Genomic DNA, 25,980 nt, shown 5'->3' with positions numbered 1-25,980 from the left:
GAGAGAGAATTTTTAAATATTTATTTTTTTAGTTTTCGGCGGACACAGCATCTTTGTTTGTACGTGGTGCTGAGGATCGAACCCAGGCCACATGCATGCCAGGCGAGCACGCTACTGCTTGAGCCACATCCCCAGCCCAGGAAGGGAAATTTTTATTTTTGGCATATCTTTCTCTCATGGGACCGCAAGAGAAAACTGTAGGCTGGAGTTTGGCCCATATAGTGTTTAAAAATTAGTTGTTTATATTGAAACATTAGTTGTCTTACATTGGAGCATTTGTTTGAGTGACCTATACACCAAGGAACCAGAGTCGTGTCTGAGACAGACCAAACAATAGAGGGTGCTCCATGAAGGGAAGGGCCTGGGAAAGATGAGAGAGATTAGAAGCAAAGATTTATAATTGTAAATGATAGTTTTTGAGGCTTCAAATATTGGTTATTTAAATAGCATTTTTCTCTTTTCTGTTTTTAAAGATATAGTGAGAGTGAGCAGTGTCCGATCCCAGTGCTCATACACTTGGTGATCTAAGCCTTTACGCTGGCCTCTGCTTCTCCGCTTCCTAGGACGGCAGCCTGAGTGGTGGTCGCCTTTCCTAACTCCTTTGGCACCTGCTCCCACTAGCTCCAGAAGATGGTGTCGGGGCTTTGGTAGCAGTGACTCTTCCCTCTGGTCCTTCTCCTCCCTTACTGGTCTCAACGGATGCACCACCTAGTTGCCAAAGGAAGGAACCCATGCTGCTCTTTTCTTCGGGATCCCTCTTTCTCCCTACCAAGAAGTGACACATCCCGTTGGGCTCCAGGCCTGTTGCTTTCTCCTCCACTTTCTCCTCCTCTGGCTGAAGCTCCTGTGGTCTCTGGTTCTGGCTGGCAGAAGTGGCCTTCTGGCTGGCAGTGGTTCTCTTTGTTCCTCTTGCGTTGTCTGGTACCTGTGGCCAGTGATCCCAATAAAGCAGAGATCGGACCACGTCGCCCCTTGCTTCAGACTCCCGGGTGGCTGCCTGCCCTCCAGTACTGCAGCTCCTTGGCCTGGCAGCTGCTCCCCAGCTCTCCAGTCCTCAGCCCCCGGTTCCCTTTCCTCTCCCCTTCCTCTCCCGCTTCTAGTGAGCAGAGTTGAAAACAGTGGCCACAGAGCTTCATCCTTTCTCAGATGAGTGGACCACATTTAGGGCCTTCAAGGCTGCTCCCCTCCTGGACATCCGTGGTCATGTTATTAGCGAGGACAGCAGCAAGGCCATTCTCCACACTGACCATTATGTTCCTGAACATTGTTTCAGTTTCCTGGGAGGTTCCTTTTGTCTTTGTCTACTCCATGAATGCCAGAGGTGGTGGGGGGGGCCTGTGGTCCCAGCTACCCAGGAGGCTGAGGCCGGAGGATCATTTGAGCCCAGGAGTTTGAGGCAACATGGCGACTGTGTCTCAAAAAAATAAAAATAAGGATAAAAAAGTACAAATGTTACAGGAGAAGAAGTCACTTGATATAATTATTTTCCCTGTACTTATATCACCAACTTGGCAACACAGGCAGTCAAATGTTTTAAACATTGAGCATCACTAGTAAGAAAAAAAACTAATTTTGTTTTAAACTTTGTGACCATTTGCATTATTCCAAAATATTTTTAAAAAGGTATATTTACAGTTTTTATTTTATACTTGACCCCACTTCTTTACTTCTTACTCAGTGTGCTGTCAGTTCTGGTGTTTTGTCAATCTGTCAGATAAGAAATAATATTTCAGTATATTTGAAATTTGTTTTCTCTTTTTATAAGATAAGGGATATCCATGGTATAAGTTGCAAACATATTTGTAGTTTGTTATATACTAGACTTTGTATACATTGTTCTATTGCCACATAAAAGTCTTACATCCCTCCAGAACTTCTCAGAGAAGTTTTATACGCTCATGTCCTCCAGCGTCTGACATCGACTTCAGATGGTCATCGACTGGCCCGGAGCCCATCCTGCTCCCTGCTGCGTGGTCCCTGCTGCGTCTTTGTCCTGTTTCCTGTTCTTCGCACTCAGCACTGTGTCCCGCATAGTCCACCATCAGGGCATATCTGTTGGATGGATGAGCACAGCAGTAAGGGGAAGGGGAAGGTGACAGGTCCCTGGGACCCTTATTTGGAAGAGTGGCCCCTGTTGTATAGACATCCGGGTATTCCTAAGTCTGCAGTCATTAATTTGCTGGTTCCGAGTATTTTTTTCTTCTCTTTATCCCATCCCAGAAATATCATGTTGATAATAAAAGTTACCATTTATTGAACACATACAAAGTGCCAGGCACCGTACTTAGGTGTTTTCCATAATCATGTAATTACCACAGCAGGTAAGTAGTAGATACCACTCTCCCTGTTTAAAAAAATAAGTGTTATTATGTGTGGTGCTGGAGTTGACCTAGGGCTGTGCTCATGCTAGGCAAGCACTCTACCACTGAACTGTGCTCCCAGCCCCCATTTGAAAAAACTAAGAATAATTTCAAGCATATTAAATTAAGGATAGCATGATGAGCTCCAATGTACATGTTAACCTCTTTTTACACTTGAGGAAACATGTTGTAAAAGGTTAAGTGTTCAAAGTTATAAAGCTATGGTCAGTATTAGAATCCAATTCTATAAAATAGTAAGGTGTTACAACTCCTTATTGAGACCATTTAAGCGCCAGTTGGCCTGGGAGGAGCAGAAGCCAAGGCAGCAGCAGAGAGCCGCTGTGCACACCAGCGGCAGCGTGGTCCCAGGTCCTGTTCAATCGCAGCCACTCCCTGCACCTCCCCTGCTGTCCTGGCCCCTCCTGTGCTCCCTGTCTTTCTCTGGTTTTATCAGTGCGTCTAGTATTGGTTGACTCTCAAAGCGCTGCCCCTGTTGGAGTACCCAGCTCCTGGCACCATGTGCGCGTAGCAGGAACTAATGCATCTAAATTAAACGACAGTGAAGCTTGCTGCTCGTTTAGCCCGTGGGTTTGGCCTGGCGCTGTAACTTTGGACGTTGTTCTGAAGGCCTGGCAGTCATTAAATGTGACCACCCTGGTCACAAGCTGCTTGTTCTACTGGCACTCTGCTGTCAGCTGCCCTCAGTTCCGTCAGGTGAAAACCAGAGGGAGACTTCTGAAGGTCAAAGTCCAAGACAGCAGAATAATTGGCCCCCAGAGTTCTGGGGTTTTATTCCTGGGCAGTAAAATGTTAAGGATGAAATTTTCCATGTCTTTCTTTGAACATTTTTAAGCAAATACTATGGAGTCCCACAGGCTCTTTCCCAGCGTTAAAGGCAATAGAGAAGTTACCCTCTTTTGCATTTTTCTTTTCATTGTTAGTTCCTTAAGATAACTCTCTTGTTACACTCCCTGGTGACTGATGAGGGAAAGCTAGAGATGAAAGTAATTCCCACTTCTTAAGACAAAAGAAAAGCTCTCAGCACTAGGAGGAGAGGAGGAGATCCTCTGTGACACGTGCTCAGAGGGCTTCCGTGCTCAGAGGGCTTCCGGGGCTGAGTGGCCGAGTGCTGTGCCAGGTCAGTGTTGCAGGAAGGGGCCAGAGTCTCTTCCAGGCTTCTGGTACCTATTACAAAGGTGTCAGAAAAGCAAAATCTGGGTGAAAAATGGCCTGTGCCTTTCACTGGGCCTGGAGCAGAGATGAATCGGAATGTTCTCTTGGTAGTGTCAAGCCTCGGGGAAGGGTGTTTGGCTGAGCTCAGCAGAGGTCCTCTGGATGCAGAGACGCCCTGTGCACTGCAAGCACAGCAGACCTGGCTCTGGCCACCCTGGGTCTCATGGACTACCACATCCTTAGCTTCACTATCACCAGCTTTATAGCCTTGGACAAGGTGGGGGACAAGGTGGTGCGCCTGGTGTGTCTGGGTTAGCATTCCATCCCTGTAACAAATACCGGAGATAAAGCAACTTATAAACAGAAAAGGTTAATTTTAGCTCACAGTTTTGGAGGTTTCAGTCCATGGTTGGCTTTATTGCTTTGGGGCCTGAGGCGAGGCCGCACATCATGGTTGAGTGTGTGGAGGAGCAGGTCCAGTCACCTCTTGGTGGAAGCAAAAAGAAGGGACGGGAGTCCCACTGTCTACTTCATGGGTACGCCCCCTGTGAACGGGGGACCTCCCTAGAGGCCTGCCACGTGGCAGGAGCATCACTTTGGGAAACAAGCCTTCAACAGCTGGGCCTTCAGAGGCACTTAAGACCCGAACTGCAGCAGCGCCTGACAAAGCCCAGGAGAAGTGGCCTCCTCCTTGGTCTCCCTGCTTTATGTCGCGTTGATGTCTGCAGTGCCGAGCTTCCCGAGCTGTACCCAGCCTCTGCTCGTGTTTAAAACCACATTGCATGTATTTCCTCTCATGAATTTAGGGGTAGGGAGACACATGAGAGTAGAGGGAGACTGTTAGGGAAGAGGAAGGGGACTGGGAGGGGTCAGAAGGTGCTATGATCGAAATATGTTATCCTCCTGGACAAGCTTGCCACAATAAAACCCATTATTCTGTATAATCAATGTGCACTAATTAAAAAAAAAAAAAAACATTTGTTGATCATTTATCTTTGCAATGTCTCTGACCAGAGAAAGTTATCCAAAATTTTTAGTAGGAGAAAGATTTGGGATTTAGGGGTTCAGTGCATTTTACATTCTCAAGCTTGGGCAATAGGAATTGGTGGCATAAGCTCCCGCTCTGGGATCAGACAGTGTGGATTCATTCACCGACTCTGCCACTCAATGGCTTTGTGATTTGGGCAACTCATTTCATCTCTCTAGGCCTTCATTTCCTCAGTGGAAAGTGGGGTTAATAATAGTAACTGTCTCACAGGTTTTGCAAAAATACATAATACGCTTGCCACCAAGCCTCGGAGATACCAAAAGCTGATATATTAGCTGCTATTGTTATTGTCCGGTCACTATCTTAACCTCCCAAACTGTTTTTCTTCTTCCTCTTTCCAAATTGTCTTTCTTTTGCTTTCCACTTAGAATATGCAGTTGCAGTTGCTTATAATCCCAGCAACTTGGGAGGCTGAGGCAGGAGAATTGCAAGTTTAAGGTCAGCCTCAGCAACTTAGGGAGACCCTGTCTCCAAATTAAAAAGGACTGGGACATAGCTCCATGGGAAAGCACCCCTGGGTTCAATCCCAGTTACCCCCCCGCTCCCTGCCACTCTTCCAAAATTACAATTGCCTGTCCATACCTGGGGAGTTCCTCATTTGTGCATTCAACTAACCTTGTATCAAAAATATTTGGGAAAAAAATACTGAACATGTACATATTTTTTTGTTGTTTTTGTCACTAAGCATTTTATTGTATAAGATACTTTAATTAATTAATTAATCATCTAGAGATGATTAAAGATATATGGAAAGATATGCCTAGGTTATATGCGTATTCTGCGCTATTTCACATAAGAGTCTTGAGCATCTTAATATTTTGCTCTCCATAGGGGTCCCCACAATCCTACATGGACACAGAGGGACAAATTTTTATTATGCATTTAATAAATAAGGGAGTTCGGGCTTAGGAGTGTGGCTCAGTGGCAGTGTCCAGGTGCTCAGCCCTAGGATCAGTCCCCAGCACCAGTAAGCATATAGGAGATTTAGTATCCTCAGATTTTGGTACCCAAAAAGGGGTCCTGGAATCAGTCCCTTACAGGTTTGACTGCATATTTAAGACTTATGTAATAGAGTCTCTGTGTCGTTAGTGACCTGGAAGATCTTAAAGCACTTTTTCTTAGCTATGAAATGTGGGAATTGGGCCAGGTCTTTTCAGTTCTTTGTCCCTCTGAATTGCCTGCGTATTTTAGGCTTTGTGAGACGTCTCTCAGGTTGTAGCCCAGCACTCATGTCATGGAGTCCTCACTCTCCACTCGATTCCTCTTTCCCAGCTGACTTTCCTCCCAGATCACTTGTATGAAGCTAGTGTGGTTGTCTGTGAAGTCTTTGCTTTTTTAAAAATAATCATGTCATAGTTGACCTATATGGAAGATACACATGGAACTTAAAGTCATAGAGCAGAGTGATAAAAACAAGTGTTTGGCAGGTGTGTTTTTTCTCTTTTCCAAAGGCGGTAAATTATGATACATAGTAATAGCTAGCAACAGTCTTCATGTTGACTGACTCACTTACATGGACTCGCTTATTCTTACAAATGCCTTGTAAGATAAGGAATAATATTATGTCTATTTACATAAGAGGAAATGAGGCCCCAGAGAGTTAAGCAGCTTAGCCTACCTAAAGTCCTACAGGCAGTCTGAGAGGCCCAGCTGGGCTTCACACCCTGGGCTGTGTCTCTCTAGAGCTCTAGACCTTTACTGTCCAGCATACAGCCTCTGGCCTCACAGTGCCCCGCTATGATATTCTTAGGTGCCAGGACCCTTTTATTTTAACATTAGATGGGTATCTTTGAATTTAGAATTTGGGACTTTGTTAATGTGTGGTCCAGATTTATTTCCTGCTGAGAAAAGTATATGCTGCTAATCAAGTTATGAAAACTCAGAAATCATCCACGTTTTTAGGTCAGCAAAATGCCTGTCAGCTCCAGTGACAAAGCCAGGGTCTTTTGTACACCTGAGAGGTTGGATTTGAAAGCATTGAAGTGGTAATTGCTTGGCGAGACTCTTGACTGTAGGATGGAGAGTTGGCATTGAGTACAGTGCAGTCCCGATCCCTAGTCACTCGATAGATGAATGAGTCACACAAAGGGTTGTGCAGTTGGGGCTGTGAAGAGTCATCTTGGGTGAGTGCTGGGTCAGAGCAGTGTGCCCGGGAAGGTGACCGAGTCTCCCAGAGCCTCCTTCTGCTGCAGTGGTCTTGAAAAATCGCTTGTTTCTATGAATCAGTCAGAAGATAGGAGGATAGAAGCAGATGGTTAGGCTGAATATTTTGCCTCACTGCATCTTATAGACTGCCTCAAAAGAAGAGTTTCATTAGAAAATCTGGAAAAAGAAATTAGTGGAGTAGAATGGTTGTTAGAGGGTCATCAAGAATTGGATGCCAGCTGCCAGTTTGGAGATTTGGAAAACAGCCTTCTGAGTGGTCGTTGGCATCTCCATGTCTCTCCTTCCTTGAGAGTCTGGTTGTGAGGTGGTGGTGGTAATGATGGGGACTACTGCTAATTGATCTAATGAGCTCACACTGTGTCCCTGAAGATAGTGCCAGTGCATTAGATGTGTTAACTCATTTCATCTTCTCACAACCCAGTGGTTATCCCTATTTTGTAAATGGGGAACCTGAGCCCCATAGAGGTTAGGTCATTGCCTGAGATCATATAAGTTATAATTGCACATTCACAATCCATACTGCAGAGTCTGGCTCAGCTCTGTCTTTGAGCCATTAAGCCAGGCTGCTGCTCATGAAAGCCATGGGCCCTCTCCTGAGAAATTGTGCAGTTGGACAACATGACATCCAAGAGAGTGTGCACTCCTTTCCCCCTTCCCAGTGCATGGACTCAGGTTTGAACCCCGTTCTACAGTTAATGCAAATTACCTTCTAGCAGAGTATGTCTTATTTTACTGAGCTTAAATGTTTAGTCAGTGAATGGTATATTGAAAATGCCAGTAGCTTAGAAGCCAGGCAGATCTACTTGGGTTTCTCTGTTTAAGTTTTCTGGTTATAAAAATAGTGCATATTTATTACAGGGAAAATTTGAAATATATGAAGAAAAATATGAATCACATGAAAACATGAATAAGTTCCTCATAATGATACTACCTACAGATAACCACTGTTAGCCTTTTGGCATACTTTTATATTTTTTATGCAAATGTATATGGGCATACACACATTTTAAACCAAATTGGATTTATATGTATATTTAGTAGTATATGGGTTGTTTTCCTTTTAGTACCTTGAGAGCATTTCCCCCACATTATTAAAAATTTTCAAATGCCAGATCTAATTCATAACTATACAGTTTATTGTTTTAAAAGGTACAGTGCAAGGGGCTGGGATGTGGCTCAGCAGTAGAGTGCCTGCCTGGCAGGTGCGAGACCCTGGGTTTGATCCTTAGCACTGAATAAAAATAAAGGTATTAAAAAAAAAAAGTACAGTTCAAAAGTCTGTGACCATCACTACTTTTGTAACCCTAGAAAGTTTTTATTATATTTATTAATATTTACATTAATATTTTATATTATTTTTATTTTTTATTCTAATATGTTATATATGACAGCAGAATGCATTGCAATTCATATTACCCATTTAAAGCACAATTTTTCATATCTCTTATTGTATGCAGAATGTAGTCACACCATTCATGTCTTCATGCGTGTACTTAGGGTAATGATATCCATCTCATTCCACCCTCATTTCTGCCCCTGTTACCCCTTCCTCTCTTCCCTCTCCTCTGTCCTATCTAGAGTTCATCTAATCTTCCCATGCTCCCCTTCCCAACCCCACTATGAATCAGCCTCCTTATATCAGAGAAAACATTTGGCATTTGGTTTTTGGGGATTGGCTAACTTCACGTAGCATTATATTCTCCAACTCCATCCATTTACCTGCAGATGCCATGATTTTACTCTCTTTTATTGCTGAGTAATGCTCCATTATGTATATATATGCCTCATTTTCTTTATCCATTCATCTACTGAAGGTTAGTTCCATAGTTTAGCTGTTGTGAATTGTACTGTATTAAACATTGATGTGGCTGTGTCCCTGTAGTATGCTGTTTTTAAGTCCTTTGGGAATAGACCGAGGAGTGGGATAGATAGCTGGGTCAAAAGGTGGTTCCATTCCCAGTTTTCCAAGGAATCTCCATACTGCTTTCCAGATTGGCTGCACCATTTTTTTCCTGTGCCAATTGGCCATCACTCTTCATTCCTTCCTCCCCGCTGTCTCTGGCAGCCATTCACTCACCCACTTTCTGTCTCTATGCATGTGCCTGTTCTGGTCCTTTCATGCAAATAGAATCACATGATGTTTTGCTTCTGGCTCCTTTCACTTAGCAGAATGTCCCAGGATTCCTCCAGGTGGTACCGTCTCAGCACTTACTTCTTCCTGCGGATGAATGTTATTCTACTGCGTGGATATACATTTTGTCTGTTCATCAGTTGATGGACATTTAGATTGTTTTCACTTTTGGGCTATTTTAATGCCCAGTGAGCACTAGTGCATGAAGTTTTGTGTGGGTGTGGGTTTTCATTTCTCTTGGGTGTGTGCCTGGGCGTGGACTTGCTGGTCCTATCACATCACAGTGTTGAATGTCCTGAGGAACCGCCTGGCTGTTTTCCATAGTGGCCGCATCATTTCACACTTGAACAAGCAATTCTGTGAGGCTTCTAATTTCTTCACATCCTCGGCAACACTCGTTTTTTTGTTTTTATTTGTTTGTTAATTATAGCTGTCCTAATGGATGTGAAATGATATGTCATTATGGCTTTGGTCTGCATCTTACAAATGACTAACCATGTTGAACTTCTTTCCTTGCGCTCATTGACTGTTTTGTCTGTCTTTGGACGTGTCTATTCAGGCCTTTGCTCATTTAAAAATTAGCTTATTTGTCCTTTTGTTGTTGAACTGTAAGAGTCCCCAAGGCTATATTCTGGTATACTATGTATATATTCTGGATACTAGACCCTCATCAGATATATGATTAGAAAATATTTATTTCCATTTTTTGAGTTACCTTTTTACTTTGATACATAGGAGTTTTAAAATTTGATGAGATCAATTTATGTTTTCTTTGGATACTTGTCCTTTAGGTCATAGAGAGAGCCCTTTCTTTCCTCCTTTTTTTTTGTGTGTTTTATTATGGATTGAACTAAAGCAAGGCCTTATGTGTGATAGGCAAGTAAAAGTAATCACTGTACCATCGAGCCACGTCCCCAGCTAAGAGCCTGCATTTTAATGGCTCCATAATATTCCATAAGTATGGCTGTATAACATTGACTTTAAAATCTCATTTATTTTAACCATCTAGGTTTTTAGCCATCCATGCTACTGCTCTGAATACAGTGTCCATCAGTATTTCGCTGTATCTCTGTTTCTGGGTTGAGTCCTTGCAATGGGTCTAAAGGACATAAACGTTAAACAGTTTTTTGTTTGTTTGTTTGTTTGTTTAACTCTCATGGATTTCTTATTTTTAAGTTTGTATGTAATTATACAGTTAATACGTAAACTCATTCTGGTAAAATATTCCAGTGGTGCAAATAAAATGTCCCCGTCCCCCGCCAGCCCCACATTTTCGTGCCTGTCTTTGAGCCCTTTTCTAGCTCTCCACGAGCAGGTAACTTCCAGGTTATTTTCCAGTTGATGCTTCCTTGGCACCGCGTGAGGGCCTGTCTCATTCACCTCTCCTGCGTTGTTGATGCAAGTGGTGTTTTTGTAATAACAGCAACTAACACTCATTGAGCATTTACAGTTGACAGTCACTTTGCTAAAGCATTTCAGGTGCATTGTCTCAATTCATCTCACATCAAAACTGTAAAGTTTGAAGTTCACAGTGATCAAAATGATTTACCCAAGTTAGTCTGCCAGAGCAAGAGTCCATGATCTAAGATCACTGCTGCCCAGTAAATATTGTCATTGAAATACTTTTCCAAAGTTGGTCATGGTGGTACATGCCTGTGATCATCCTGCAACTGGGGAGGCTGAGGAAGGAAGATTGCAAATTTGAGGCCAGCCTTGGGACACCCTGTCTCAAAAAGTACTGGTGTAGCTTGGTAGCAGAGTGCTTGTCTAGCATGTTTGAGGCCCTAGGTTCAATCCCCAGTACCAGAAAAAGAAAAAAACAAACAAAAATCTTGTACTACTTGAATATCTTGAATATTCACTTAAGATTTTTTGTTATTGTTCAGCCACAAACCTGACTTATAATTCTAATGACAGTGGGTTGAGAAAGTTGCAATCACATATTCCCTGAGACACTTTGGGGCAGTTTTATAGCTTGAAGATAGTTATTTTCCTATAGAAAGATTCAAAGAAAAAATGGTAAATCTGCTGTAAATATGCCTAGAGCTCTGCCCGTCTGTGAGATACAGGGAAGCCCTCCCCACCCAGGACCCGTGGTCTGAAGTTAGGTGTTTGGGATTTTGGTTCAAGTATTGGCTGAAGGTCCAGATCCTGGTTCTGGCCATGTTATTGCTTAGATTCATGATTTGGACAGGTCACTTAATTTCTATCAGTTTGTTCATCTGGAAATGATAGGGATGAATCAAACAGTCTAAGGATAATTCCAGTTGCATAATTTCTCTGATGAGGAGTCATTTCATGTGTGGTGGGTAGTGATAAACGCCCCCCCTTTCCCCCCCTCCCCCCCCCCCAGTTCTAATCTGTCAAGGAGCAGCCTGGAGGCAGCAGACTAGGACAGGACTGGAAGGACTCAAGTGCATTTGGTGATGACTGGAAGCCAGGAGCTGCTGAGGTGAGCCAGGCACATCCTGGGCTTAGGCTTCTTAAGGAGGAGGCGCTCTGAGTGGCTGTAGGCAGGTGTCCCCAGGTGTCAGAGCACTAAGAGAAAGCCTGCGGGCAGAGGCAGGAGAGGTGCTCCTTGCAGTCTGAGAGAGACTGGAAGAGAGCTCGTGCCCAGTGGCACTGGGTACCTGCTAAAGGTTATCTCCCAGCAGGGCACAGCAGCACAGCTGCATCACAGGGGACGGCCACAGGAGAGTCCAGGCACTCCACGATGGAAGGAATGGGCCCAGTGCTGGCAGCACACACGGCCCCTCAAGCTCTGCCCGCCCGTTTCCCTGACACCGAGGCCAGCGCCCTGGCCTTCACTGCGTGTTGGCTGTGTGCGGTTAGCTCCCTTTCTTTTCTTGGATTTCTAACAGCTTTCTGGTGATATTGATGTTGCCACTTGAAATTTTTCAGATGACTGCAGTGAACAGGCACAGTTCACATTATGAATTAATGAATGGTTCCGATATGTAATTCTTTTTGAGTTTAAATAGAATTGTCCAACTTCTCAAGTCCAATTATCTGTGAGACTATGACAGGATAGGACTTCTGTGTCTGTGGGTTGACAACCTTTTGGTAGACCCAGTTCAAGCCGGCCTGGGAAGTCTTGGCAGCCAGCCAGCTGGCCTGTGCCACAGTGCTGTTTCCCAGTGACAGCTGCCCTGCCATGACAGAAACCAGGAGAAGCAGCAGGTGCCTCAGTGCAGGTGCTCCTGCCCTGCCCTCCAGCAGCAGGTACTTCTGCCTGTCAGAGGAATCAGGGCAATAGCGGTGAGCCCAGAAGGTCTGTCAGCCAGAGAGGCCAAGCTAGTAGTTAAGAGCAGGGAGCCAGCAGACCTGCATTGAGCTCTGCTCAAACTGCTGGCTCTGTGGTCTCGGGCAAGCTGCCTAACCTTGCTGTGCATTAGCTTCTTTAGATCTGTGATGTAGGATAGCATGCCAGCTCCCTGGCAGGGCTGCAAGGGGAATTAGATGGGAAAGTGTGTGGGAGGAGCTTAGCACAGCCCCAGCAGTTGAGGACCTTGCCAAAAGCATTCGAAAGATTCAGGGATGTGGAAAAAGGCAGGACAGGTGGCCTGGGCAAAAAAAAAAAAAAAAAAAAAGATGTTTTAATTGGTTCTCATACATCCCTTTGATGAGGGAGGGATTCCCACCGTAGGGCTGGGGGGATGACCAGATGCAGGACACCAGATGCACTCAACAGCTGTTTGTTAGTCACCCGTACTCAGCCTGGAGGAAGAGGGAGACCCACACAGGTGAGGCCACGTGGGTTGCACTTAGGAGCAGAGCCAATAGGCAGAGGCTGTGGGAGGCGCCTTTGTAGAGTCCAGGGGCAGGTGCCCTGGTTCCTGCCAGAGGATGTGATTGGCTTGTTTGACTAATTTGGGGGCTGGCAGGGAACTGGAGCCCACTACTGGGGGATAAGCAGGAGTTGGACCTGGTCCTTTTGATAGGAAGATTGTTTGGCTCTGGAGCTGGGAGCGGAGTGGGGAACGGTACTTGTGGTGAGGTTATCGAGGCCCTCACGATTTTGCTGGATGCCAAGGCCGTGCATAACATTGGACTTTCATTTTTGATGTAATGTCACAAAAGAGAATATGTCCTCAAAAGCTGTCCAATACAGCCTTCAGGGGACCTGGGGAGGAGGCTGTGGAAGACAAGTTGTCTGAAACTGTGGGGAAGACAGGTGGCATAGTGGCTAGAAAGGAAATGTCACAGTAGGTCATGTAGGTTGTGGGCCAGGCTCTTCGTACTGTATTCAGTTCCACACACACTTACTGATTGACTGTACCATGCTAGGCCTTTCAAAGGTTAATCAGGTCTGGCGAACATGCCACTTTAGGTCAGCAACAGCTTTACCTGGGACAGGCGCCTCTGGGTCTAGTTACGTTAGCAGCAGCCTGGGAGGCTGGCTGCCTGGAACGACCAGGTTGCTGGAATGCTTCAAAGGCATTTGGGTTGGTACCAGGAGGCTACAGAAGTATTTGCCTAAAGCCCGGCTACAGGATCCTCCATATTTTGTAAATTGTTTCCAGAGCTACTCCAGAGTTTGTTTTTCTGGCTAGAGCCAAGGGCAGGTGCGAAGGAAGAGATGTGAGTGTAACTTGAGACCTTTTTTTTTTCTTTTCCTTCTTAAAGGCTAAATTGTTTAAAACATATTTGGTAATAATTAGATGTACAAAACTGCTTTGAGAATAGGCAGTGTCATAGTACTTGGCTACTCAGGGACAGTTCCTTGGCATCGGTGTCACCTGGAACTTATTAGAAGCTCAGAATCTCAGGCCCCACCCCAAAACTTCTGGATCAGAATCTTTTCTTTGACAAGATCTTGGAGTGATTCTTAGGTTCTTTAAAGTTTGAGGAGCTGATTTGATTGATAAAAGGGCAGAAGTCTTCGCGATTCCTCTACTGACTTGCTGTGCTCTCAGGCTTGTTACTTCTCTACTATTGGGACCTTATTTATAAATTGGGTTTAATAATTTTCCTGGATTGTTAGTATTAAAGCAGGTAAAGGGATAGGGTTGTGGCTCAGTGGGAGAGTGCTTGTCTAGCATTCACGAGGCACTGGGTTCAATCCTCAGTACCACATAAATGTAAAATAAAGATTTTTTAAAAAATAAAGCAGATAAAAAGTGCTAGAATCAGGAAGGTACTTAATTATCAGTAGCTGTTAGTGGTTCTTAGATAAATATCCTAGTATAATTTGGTAGAGCAGGGTATTACGAGGACTGACTCCAACATGATATGAATAGATAATTAAGAAAAATATGGTCTCCTGAGCCAATGATTGTCTCACTGATCAGTTCTCCTGGGGGTGAGACTCTTCAGTGCTCCTATTAAGTAACCAAGTGTGGGTAGCCATACTTCTCAATGGCTGTTGAGCTCTTGGGAGGGAGCAGGATCTGTAGAAGTGGTAGGTAGTTAAGTCTTGGCATCCAGTGAGGCTTCCTCATGTTAGAGGGGAATGGAAACTTGGACTTAAGTACAGATTCTGCCCTTTACTGGCTCACTGGCCTTTGACAAGGCATTTAGCACCTTTGAGCCTTCGTCCTCATCTGTAAAATGAGGATAAATGAAATTGGGAGCTAGCTATAACTCCCAGAACATAAGCAAGGTATTACTATCTCAGCATCATCCCTACTTGGTTTGTAGGACAGAGGCCACTAGATGGCCTCCCAAAGCTCCAAAGGTCCATGCTGTGCCTGATTCTACCCTGTTAGGGCTGCCCACACTGCAGTTCCTAAGAGCTGAACTGGCTGCCTAGATTTCCCAGTGACCAGAATGTACCTTAGGGAAGCATATAAACCATTCAGTTGTTGGTGCAAATTTCAGAGACTGGAACTGAAGTAGACTGGCTTTGGGGATGGAATGGTTATTATAGCGATGGTAACATTAGAGACCATGATGGTTATATGCAGGAAGAGACAGCCACGAACCTAGGAGTGTCAGCTACAGAAATCGGCATTCTTTACACTGTACATTACTGCCCATCAGGCAGTCCGTGTTAGGAAACGGTACCAAATGACAGCTGCTTTTGAACTTGAGAAATCTGGGCCTGCTAAAAGCTATAGTCACCCTTTTCTAACCTCGCCAATCCTCCTTGCATTCTCAGAAATAATTGCTAGGGATTCTCTTTTAACTTAGCTGATTCCTTAGATACCTAACATTTTAAATCATCTTTTTGTGTGTAGCAAATCCCCCATTTCTTGTCTCTGAATGTGTGATCTTTGCTCTAATTATGTTGAGAGTGCCTGTTATTTCACCTGACTCTGGTTGTTTGTGACATACTAAATAGCCACAGGGTTCAAGCCGACTTGGATCAGAGAGCAGCTCAGCCCCCCAGGACCTCAGTTTCCTCTCTCAGAAAGGAAGGAGATCGGACTAAGGTCATTTGGTCACATGACAAGAGTGCATGATAGATGAGTAATGAACTCCTGCTCAGTGAAGCAACAAAAAGGGCTCTCCAAGGTCTCCCCATCTCTGGCTGGAGCAGAGCCCAGGCATCAAGATAGAAGGCACGATTTTACTCAGGAGGTGGGATTATCAGAACAACAGTAAAGAAGTACTTAAAGCAGGTGAGGTCTCATCAAGCCAGATGAAAAGAGAGATGGCACAGACCACGAGGGATCAGTGTCCCCAAAGGAGAGGGCAGAATTGTTAGGGGAACTGAATTGAGGGGCCTTGATCAAGAGTTTGAATGGCTTTTCTCTCTTGGATATAGAAATATAGAAATCCAGGCAGAGGTGCGCCCAGGGTTTGCTCCGTGCACCTCCGGCTGGTTATTGGTAGTGTGTATAGGTTGCCTGCTCTTCCTTCCTATGCTAGTCCCTTGCCCGGATCTGTCCAGGCCGCCTGTCACTGGGAAGGCTGCATCTTACTTGTGCTGTTCCTGTTTTAGAAGCTCCTCCCTGAGAAAGCAGGTGCAGGTTCCTCAGCTCCTGCCTTGTGCCCCACTCCCCCTCCATGGGTGTTCTTGGAGACCTCCTCTGGCCAGCCCAGAGTCCATAAATAGCAATGGCAGCCAGTTCTTGGGTGTCTTTCCAATGCCAGGTGCAGGGCCATGTGCCTGTGAGCAGACATCATTTCTAGCTTGCACGCCCAGTGTGCCTCTCCTGGCCCTGGGTGGCCTCCCTTCCCTCTGTTTTACCTTTCACTCTCCCCTGTCGAGATTGGGCCTCGTTTGTCGTTACTAGTTCCTTCCTTTCCAGCTCCTTGCCACTCATTGGGCTCTTTCTGTTTTATCCCTTTTCCCCTTTTCCTTCTTCTGTCTCTCATGGATCAAGTCCTTTTAAAAGTTCTCTTTTTAATCATATCAGTGTTTATTCCACTCTCTGCAGACACAGATCTTGCTTTGTGCCCCACGGTGCCTGGCCATCTGAGGCGACGGTGGGCAGCTGGTCCAGAAGTGGTTTCTGCTGGCCGGAGGGTGTTGCTGACTGACGACTCGCGGGAAATCGAGTCCAGTAAATTGGGAAACCGCAAGTCCAGTTCCCTGAGCCATGGAAGAGTCCCAGGCCCTCCAACAGCGGCAGCGGGGGCCTGTGCTTGGCACCTTGCTGGGGGATTTGCCAGCCGCTGTGGATCTGAGGACAGGCGCCTGTCTTGAACTCAGCAGTGTGCTTGGAGACGGTGCGTCTTGGTGTTGTTTCTTCCCTGTTCAGTTATAGGGGTTCTGTGTGCCCTACAAACTGAATTAGCTCCCACTTGCTTGCCTGGTTTTTCTTCTGTGTTGTTTCTTGTACCTTAGAGAACCCCCCAAACTTTCAAATCCTTTTTGGAAGTAGACAGAATAAAAATTTAAATAAATAAATATTGTGTGCTCCTTTCGGAATGCTGGCCTAGTTTTCTACTTTGTGTTGAATTCCCATTTGTGTTTCGGGTCATTATACCACTCTCGGTTCAGCCAATTACGTCTCTTCTAAGTATCTTCGTGCTGTATTAGTCTGGTCCTTTCTCTAGGCTTTGATATTGTTCCTTTGAGGAGCAGCCATCTTCTTGTGCTCTTTTGTTGCTTAAACGTTCTTCCCATGGGACCTCTGGTGACAGTTTTCCCAAGTAAGTACTTAGTAATAACTTGGGTGGCCTCTGTATGTCAGTCCCCAGGACTTGGAGGGTCCAGGGCTCCGTGTTCTCCCACAGAGTCTTACTCTGAGAAGCTCGCTGCAGCTGCACCACATCAGGGTCTGCCTCGCCTCCACTTAACTTCCTTGCAAAGAGAGGTAGAAACACAGTAAACTATGTTAGAGGCTTCTGCATTTTACTTGTGAGGTCAGCAGCATATAGTTGTCCTCTCCAGTATATTTTAGTAGTCTCCAAATCTCTAGTTACTTCCGTGATTACTTTTTTTTGGTAGTAGGGTTTGAACCCAGGGATGTTTTTTGTGACTGAGCCACATTCCCAACACTTTTTTTTCAGTTTGAGACAGGGTCTTGCTAAGTTGCTGAGGCTGGACTCAAACTTGCAATCCTCCTGCCTCAGCCTCCAGAGTTGCTGAAATTACAGGCGTGTGCCATTACTACCACAGCCACTGTCCCATATTTCCTTATGGACCTACGTGAGAATTTTTCTAAGATACATATACAGGAGGATGCTTCCTGTACATGTACAATATGTATCACTAAAAATCACCAGATTGCTTTTCCAAAACAACTGTATCAATTTAGGTACTCACTAGTGATATGTTGGATTCAAATCTAGAGTCTGTCACATGTCACTATTTGACCTTGGAGAAATTATTCCACCTCTCTGGGCCTAGGTCTTCCCTTTGGTAAAAGGGGATAGTAACTATCTGCCTCATCAGATTTTAAGAGGATGAAACGAGTTGTGTAATATGTGAATTACGTACACTCGTGAAGCGCATGAGTACAGTAGGAGTCAATTAAATGCCAGCTGTTGTTACTGTTAAATAAATACATTACTACTTGTTAGCCAATGTGTCTAGTTTTTTTCCCCTTGATTTCAGTTTTTTCCTAAGATTTATAAGAATTCTTATCTATTCTAGATGTTAATTCCTTGATGCCTTTAAATTTTACAAATATTATCTCCCATTTCTGCCATGGTCTTTCATTTGTCCCACTCATGCCCTAGATAATTAGCATTTTTTGTCCCTTTTTCCCTGGGCCAGGGAAGGAATTTTTTTAGCCAGCATATCAGGAGGAATAGGCATCTGAGGCTCCGGGCTTTAAGCAAGGGTCTCAGTTCTAACTCCCCCACCTTCACCTGCTTGAAGCCCTTTTTCCCAGTCCCCATGTGCGCATTGATGTGTCCTCCTCCAAGCCCAGGGCCTGCCCGGAGTTTGAAACCCCCATGAGCTAGCATGGTCTCAACTCCCACTTACTGTTCCAGCTTTGATTTTGATGTCTCTTTGATTTCAGGTGCCTGGAGATTTCCCTTTTCTTTCTTTCTTTTTTTTTTTTTTTTTTAACTTGACTATGTATTTTAAAAGCATTTTTGTTATGTTTTATCCAGTGTTTCTGTGTGAGAAAAGACCCATTTACATCAGCTCAGTGTGCCATTTTGCCAAAACTCTACTCTTTAATTAGTGTTTCTGTGGTCCTCAGTAAGTGTTCAGCTTTCTGAACACTTGAGTAGCCCCTGACCATGCTTGAATGATTTGGGCCTTGACTTTCTCCATTCTTCTTTTATTTATCAGCACCATCTTGTTAGCATCTGTGTCCTGGTAAGGAGCATAATTTGATTTGATATTTTTTAACATTGCCCAGTTGCTTATTCTGCTAAAGTTATTCTCTTATTTTCCCTTTTAATTTAGTTGTTAATAAGAATATTAAATAGCTTCCACCAGAAAGCCCTTTAGTTAATGCTCAAATATCTGCCTCTTCATTTTGGTGGATTTTCTTATTTATTAAGCTGATGAGAGATATGGATACTCTGCCCAGAAAAATGACTTCAAAGCAACCTTTTAAGTTTTAGTTTTTCCCTGAAAATATAATTCTAGTCACTTATTTCTTAGTAATAAGAATGTTGGGGCTGGGGATGTGGCTCCAGCAATAGCGCGCTCGCCTGGCATGCGTGCAGCCCGGGTTCAATCCTCAGCACCACATACAAACAAAGATGTTGTGTCTGCCGAAAACTGAAAAATAAATAAATAAATATTTAAAATTTCTCTCTCTTTCTCTCTGTCTCTTTAAAAAAAAGAAATTTTGATTAAAAAAAAAAGAATGTTTAAAAATATTTGCCATGTATCCAGGTGAATCTTTTGATTTGTTATAATCCATAAAGCCTATAGTTTGTCTTATTGGGAAAAAAAATCACATTACCTTGATATAATTTGTTTATATCAATGCCTGTTTAGTAGCTTAATTCCTGTTCTGATTTTTTCCTCAGTTATTAAAATAAGTATATTAAAAATTGTAGATATTCATCCTTTTTTCTGAAGACAGCTCCTAACAATTGTTTAATTCTTATGGGATTTTTTTCCCTCTTTATCAATTTAAAAAACATACATTTTTGTAATGCAGCTATGAAGACAGAATGTACCTAAACAATAGGGCTAGATGTTGTCAGAGGTCCTCTTTGAACCAGCCAAATGTAATCATGTGAAGTAGCGAATGCCCGCAGTGTTGGCTACCATGGTGGAGATGCGGTCTGCGGGGGCTAGAACTGAAAAAAAACTGTATACCTTACAGGAAACTTGTTATTTTAATTGATAAGCTTTATTTATTTAGAGTAGTTTTTTAAAAGTACACAACAAAATATAACAAAGTTCCCAGGCACTCCCCCTTCTCCACATGCGCAGGGAGGAGGAGACCACCCCCCACCCCACCCCACCCCGCATCCCAGCCGCTGTGGTGCATCTCTTACCCTTGACAACTTCTGTTGATACGTGTTTATCATCTAAAGCTCATGGTTTACATTAGGGCTCACGCTTGGTGTTGTCCATCTGTGAATTTTGTCAAAACATGTATCTGCCATTGTAGATTCATAAAGAATAAGTTCACTACTAAAAATCCTCTGTGCTTTGCTGATTCATCTGTCCCTCCCCACTGGCCTCTGACCATCATCTCTTTCTGTCTGCATAGTTTTAGTTAGAATCACAAAATAGTAACCTTTTCAAGTTGGTTCTTTCACTTAATATTCATCTAAGCCTTGTCTGTTTTCCCTGTGGCTTGCTAGCTTTTTTCTCCTTGGCATTGAGTACCTTGTAGGCACCACGGCTTGTCTATTCATCCACCTGCTTCTTGGTTCCTCCCAGCTTTGGACAACTATTAATAAAATTACCATAAACATGTGCATGCAGGTTTGTGTGGATGTAAGTCTTCAACTACAAGGTGAGTACCAGGTCATGTATCACGATGTAATAAAAGTTTGTCTAATTTTGTGAGAAGTTGCCAAACAATCTTGGGAAGTGACTTCCATTTTCTGTTCCCATCAGCAATAAATGAGAGTTCCTATTGCTCCATAGCCTTGTCGGCACTTGGTATTGCCAGTGGTTGAACTCTGGTCATTCTAATAAGTGTTTAAAGTTATCTTGTTCTTTTTGGATTTTAAAACAATATCACATAAATAAAGGCTTTCAAGTATTAAAAAAAAAAAGTTATCTTGTTCTAATTTGCAATTTCCTGATGACATGCAAAGTTGAACATCTTTTCCATGCTCACTTGCCATCTGTGTATCTTTTTGGTGAAGTATCTTTTCAGGTCTTTTGCCCATTTTTAAATCTGGTTAGTTTTGTTGTTGTTGTTGTTTTAAGGATTCTTTGTATATTTTGGTTAATGTCCTTTATTGGATGCATCTTTTGCAAGTATTTTCTCCCACTCTGTGGTTTTCTTATATTGACATTGCCTTTTACAGAGCAGAAGTTTTCAATTTTAGTGAAGTTCAACTTATCATTTCCTTTCGTCTTTAGTGCTGTATCTAAAAAGTTATTTTCATACCCAAAGTCAACAGGTTTTCTCCTCTTATTTTCTAGGATTTCATTTCATAGTTGTGCATTTTACGTTTTGGTCTCTGGTCCCTTTTTTTTTGTGTGTGTGTGTGTGTGTGTGTAGGGGGATTGAACCAGAGGGCACTAACCACTGAGCCACAGACCCAGCCCTTTTTAAATATTTTATTTAGCAACAGGATCTCACTGAGTTGCTTAGGGCCTTGCTAAGTTGCTGAGGCTGGCTTTGAACTTGTGATCCTCCTGCCTCAGCCTCCCGAGTTGCTGGGATTACAGATATGTGCCACCACACCTGGCTCTGATCCATTTTTTTTTTTTTTTAAGAAAGAGTGAGAGAGAGAGAGAGAGCGCATTTTTTAATATTTATTTTTTAGTACTTGGCGGACACAACATCTTTGTTTGTATGTGGTGCTGAGGATCGAACCCCGGGCCGCACGCATGCCAGGCGGGCGCGCTACCACTTGAGCCACATCCCCAGCCCCAGCCACATCCCCAGCCCCTCTGATCCATTTTGAATTGATTTTCATGATGGGTCTGAGGTTTGTGGCGAGGCTCAGCACCCTTGTTGGAGGACAGCTTCCCTGCACTGTCTTTGCTCCCTTGTCAACCTTCAGTGGACTGACTGCATTTACACAGGTCTGTTCCTGCCTTTCTGTTCTGTTCTACTGATATACTTTTTTTGCCTACTTGATGAGTACCACATGGTTCTTATTATAGCTTTCTACTAAGTCTTTTTTAAAATTTGTTGTTTTAGATACACAAATTGTGTGGATATAAGTCTTCAACTACAGGACTTAGTATTACAAAATACAGTAGGGTGTATTTTGATATATTATACATTCATGGGGTGCAACCCATTCTAAGTTTGATCCCATTCTTGTGGTTGAACTTGATGTGGAGTTACACTGCTCATGTTTGTACTGAGTCTTGAAGTCAGCATCATTCCTTAGCTATGGTCTTCTTCAATATCAAGTTGGCTATTTTGGGTCTTTTGCCTCTTACAAACTTTAGAATCAGTTTGTTGATATGCATGAAATAATTTGCTGGGACTTTGGGATTGCATGTATTATGTAATTGAAGTTGGAAAGAACTGATACCTTGAAAATACTGGGTCATTCTATCAGAGAAAATGAAATATCTCTGCATTTATTTAGTTCTTCTATGATACCTTTCATTAGACTTGAGTAGTTTTTCTCATATAGGTCCTGTACAAATAGGGCTTGTATAAATTTTGTTAGATTTATACTTAAATGTTTCCTTGAGTTTTTTTTTTAATTTCAAATTCTACTTTCATTGCTGATATGTGGGAAAAATCAATTGATTTTCATATATTAACTTTAATTCTGCAACTTTGCTGCAATTATTAATTCCAAGAAAGTTTTTTTGGTCAGTTATCTCAGATTTTCTGCATGAACAATGTCTGCTGCAAACAAAAAGAGTCTTGTGTCTTCCTTCCCGATCTGTATGCCTTCCACCTTTTCTTGGGTTGCCTTAACTTGGACTTGCAGTACAGTGTTGAATAGCAGAGGTAAGAAGAGGGACATCCTTGTCACACTATTCCTGATTTTACCAGAAAAGCATCAAGCTTCTGATCATTAAATGTGACGTTGGTTGTGGGCCTTTTGTGTTTTGATAGATGCCAAGGAAGTTCCTATATCTAGTCTGCTGAATGGGTAGTGGATTTCAGCAAATGCCTTTTCTGCACTTTTTGATGTGTGTTTTTTCTTTAGTCTGTTGATGTGTTGAAATACATTAACTCGTTATTTCCCATCGTCCTATAGATAGGATGCCTATAAAATTGAGCAATTTTACACAAGCCCTATAAAACTTTACCACTTTTTTCTAGGTGTCCTACATGCTGGACAGTGGGACGTGGTGATGAAGTGATGTCAGGATGCTGAGCAGCCTTTCATACCTAGGATAGTTCCACTTGGTCGTGGGGCGTGACTATATGTTGCTGGATTCTGCTTCCTAACCTTTTTTTGAGCACATTTGCCTCTATGCTCATGAAAGATGTTGGTCTATTCCTTCTTTTCTTGTGATGTCTTTGTTGATTTTAATATTAGAGTAATGATGGCCTCAAAGAATGAGTTAGGGGCTGGAGGTGGCTCAGCGGTAGAGCACTCGCCTGGCGTGCAGTAGGCCCTGGGTCCCATCCTCAGCACTGCACCACAGGGAGAAAAAAAAGAGGAAGCATTCCCTGTTTGTACTTTCTGGACAAGATTCAAAAGAACTAGAATAATTCTTTTTAAATATTTGGTAGAATTTACCAGTGAACTGGTCTATATCTCTTACTTCGCTCAGGAAGGTTATTTTTTATTCAATTTCTTTACAAGATACAGAGTTACAATGTTAGTCTGTTTCTTCTTGTGAGAGTTTTGGCAGATTTTGCTGTCCCAGGAATTGGATCATTTCTTCTAGGTTATCATATTTGTGGGCATAGAGTTGTTCATAATATTTTTTTATTATCCTTTTAATGACCACGGGATCTGTAGGGATTGCTCTCTTTCATTTCTGATATAAGTAATTGTATGATCTCTCCTTTGCTTAACATAGATACATTAATTAATTATTAATTTTTTTTGTCTTTTCAAAGATCAGCTTTTAGTTTCATTGATTTTTTTTTCTTTTTTGATTCCCTGTTTTCGATTTCATTTCTTTCTGATTTTTGTCATTTATTTTCTTCTGCTTACTTTGGATTTAGTGGTGTGTGTGTGTCTGTGTGTTGTTGTTGTTGTTTTGCTATAGTTTCTTAAGATGGAAGCTTAGATTATTGATTTTAGTGTAGTCCCCGCCTCCAGTACTAGGGATTGAACCCAGGGACACTCTACATCTGACCTACATCCCCAGCACTTTTTAATTTCTTAAAGACAGGGTCTCACTAAGTTGTTGAGCTGACCTTGAATTTATGATCCTCCTGCCTCAGCCTCCCGAGTCTCTGGGATTACAGGTGTCCACCACCATGCCTAGCCTAGCCTTGCCTTGTATTTTTTTTGATGCAAGGTAGTCACATTGTATTGCATAAAAGGATCTGCTGTACATAGGCCTTTGGTGATGAGCGGTGTAAGGTGTCGGGAGGGGAGCATTCCATATCTGTGATCTGGCTCTTGGGGGCTGTGCCCTGGGCCTCTTGCATGGTACAAGATGGGTAGAAGGAGCTGGAGTTGGGCATTTCCTTTTTCCCCAGTGGGTTAAGCTCCTGAGTGCAGGCCTTGTAAAGAACAGTGCTCTGGCATATTCCAAAATGAATACTGGAATATGCTGGAAAGATGGGAAGCATGAAGGGATTTTTCTCAGACGTGCTCGGTGAGGGCCTGGTGTGCTCCAGGAGTTAACCACTGAAAGCGGAGGGACGCCCTGTGGCTGGACACCCTGAGCGCTCTCTCAGTTGTGATCTCTTGGCCTCCTGTGATTCTTCATTTGTGGTTCAGGTTTTCCGAACGTGGCACTGGCTCCCAGAGAGGCGTTTGCTATGGGTTTCAGTTTGTTAAATTGTGATTCTGTTTCTGCCTGTCACCAATTTAGGGAGACAGTGCTGTCTCTTTTCTGATGAATCTAAGAAGGATTGTTAATTTTTTAGCTTTTCAGTTGTTATTTGGACAGAGGGTGACATCTAAGCTCTTTGCATGCAAAATAGAAGTCAGAGAACTTGGATATATTTTTATTTCTACTTTTGTCAGCTTCAGATATCAGAAAATACAGAAATCGTGGTGGGTGGAGAGGGCATCAGCTCTAACAGGCAGCTAAGGTGAGACTTCGTTTTTTTCCAAAACGTCTCTCTTCTCTGACTCTAGTTTTTCTTTTTTATACAAGTGAGATTATACAATTTTGTCATTGCTATGGGATCCTCAACCCAAAACTCTACCAGATAGGAGTCCCCTCCTAACTCTTAGCTTGTATCACCTGGACCATCTCATCATCTACCCACGCACCAATCCAGGAACCCGAGAAGCTGTTTCTCTCCTATCTTCATATCCATTCAGCTCCCAAATCACAACATTTACACTTTCTAATTACTGTGGGGTTCCTTCCTCCTCTCTCTAGTTACCACTTCTCTTGGTCAAAGCCGATGGATTTTCCTCTGATGTCCTGTAATAATGGAGCCTGCCTTCGCATTAGTCCTCTCAGATTCTGTAGAAACACCACGTAGGAGATGTGTGTTTAAAATGCAGCTCTGACCATGTGACTTTCCTGCATAAATCCTTTCAGTGGCTTCTCATTGCCTTTAGGAGAAAACCCAGGCTCCTAAGCATGGCCTTCATGTCCCTCTGAGCCTAGAACCCCGGCTGCTTCTCCAGATCCATCTCTTGCCTCTCTGTGTCCCCCGCTTCCTATTTTAGTATCACTGACCTCTGTGACCTCGTCTCCTAGCCCTCCCGCCATGACAGAGTGCTGGCCTATCTGCCCATCAGCTTCCCTGCCCAGTACCTCTTCCTCCTCCCTTTTCACCCCATCAGTTTCCGTGCCTGGTTTAGGAGGCGGGTCAGCTGGCCGCTCCTTCTCACAGCTCAGCTCTGCTGCCTGGACCCCCCCTCCGCCCCCATCGGGGCTTCTCCTTGCAGGTCATTGTTATTGTAGTTCCTGCCAGCTCCCAGTCCCCCCTACCAGCTGACCAGAGTGCCTGTGCTAGACAGAGATGGAGGGAGCTTCCCTAATGGGACTTGTGTTCTAGTCAAGATGCTGCAGAGCCCAAAGGTGACGGTGCCGGGAACAAAACAAAGCAGACGAAGGAGGCCTTATGAAAATAAAGTTTGAGTATTCCTTACCAGAAACGCTCCAGACAGGAAATTTGGTTTTGGATTTTTAGGAAATGTTTTCGTGTACATAGTGAAAGGATCTGGAGGATAGGACCCAAGTCTGAACATGAAGTTTCTCTCTGTTCCATGTAAACATCATGCAGACAGCATGAAGGTAATTTTACACAGTATTTTTAGTGCACTGAGTGTTGACTCAGCTTGTCCTATGAGATTGGATGTGGAGTTTTCCACTTGGGATGTCCTATTGGCTCCCCAGAGGTGCTGATTTTGGAGCATTTGGATTAGGGATTTTTGGATTGGGATGCTCAACCTGTCTGAGCAGGTGTCTGAGCAGAGACCTGGTGGGAGTGAGTCAGTCGGCCAGGCACAGGACTGAGGAAGTCTGTGGCCAGAGTGTGCTGTGTGCTCCAGGGTCAGCTGAGCCGTGGGGCAAGGTCGGGGAGAGGAGGAGAATA

General features: G+C 43.6%; 1 protein-coding gene across 3 annotated transcripts in view; it reads left to right on the top strand.

Annotated features, from left to right (window-relative positions):
- Zbtb40 (zinc finger and BTB domain containing 40) overlaps positions 1 to 25,980 on the top strand; it is an 82,863-nt gene that overhangs the window by 5,339 nt on the left and 51,544 nt on the right. The window lies entirely within an intron of this gene.

The sequence above is a fragment of the Callospermophilus lateralis genome, chromosome 7 (assembly GCF_048772815.1).
Source record: "Callospermophilus lateralis isolate mCalLat2 chromosome 7, mCalLat2.hap1, whole genome shotgun sequence".
Classification (NCBI taxonomy): Eukaryota; Metazoa; Chordata; class Mammalia; order Rodentia; family Sciuridae; genus Callospermophilus; species Callospermophilus lateralis.
Note: the sequence above shows the minus strand (reverse complement) of the source record. Positions and strands in the feature narration are given on the sequence as shown.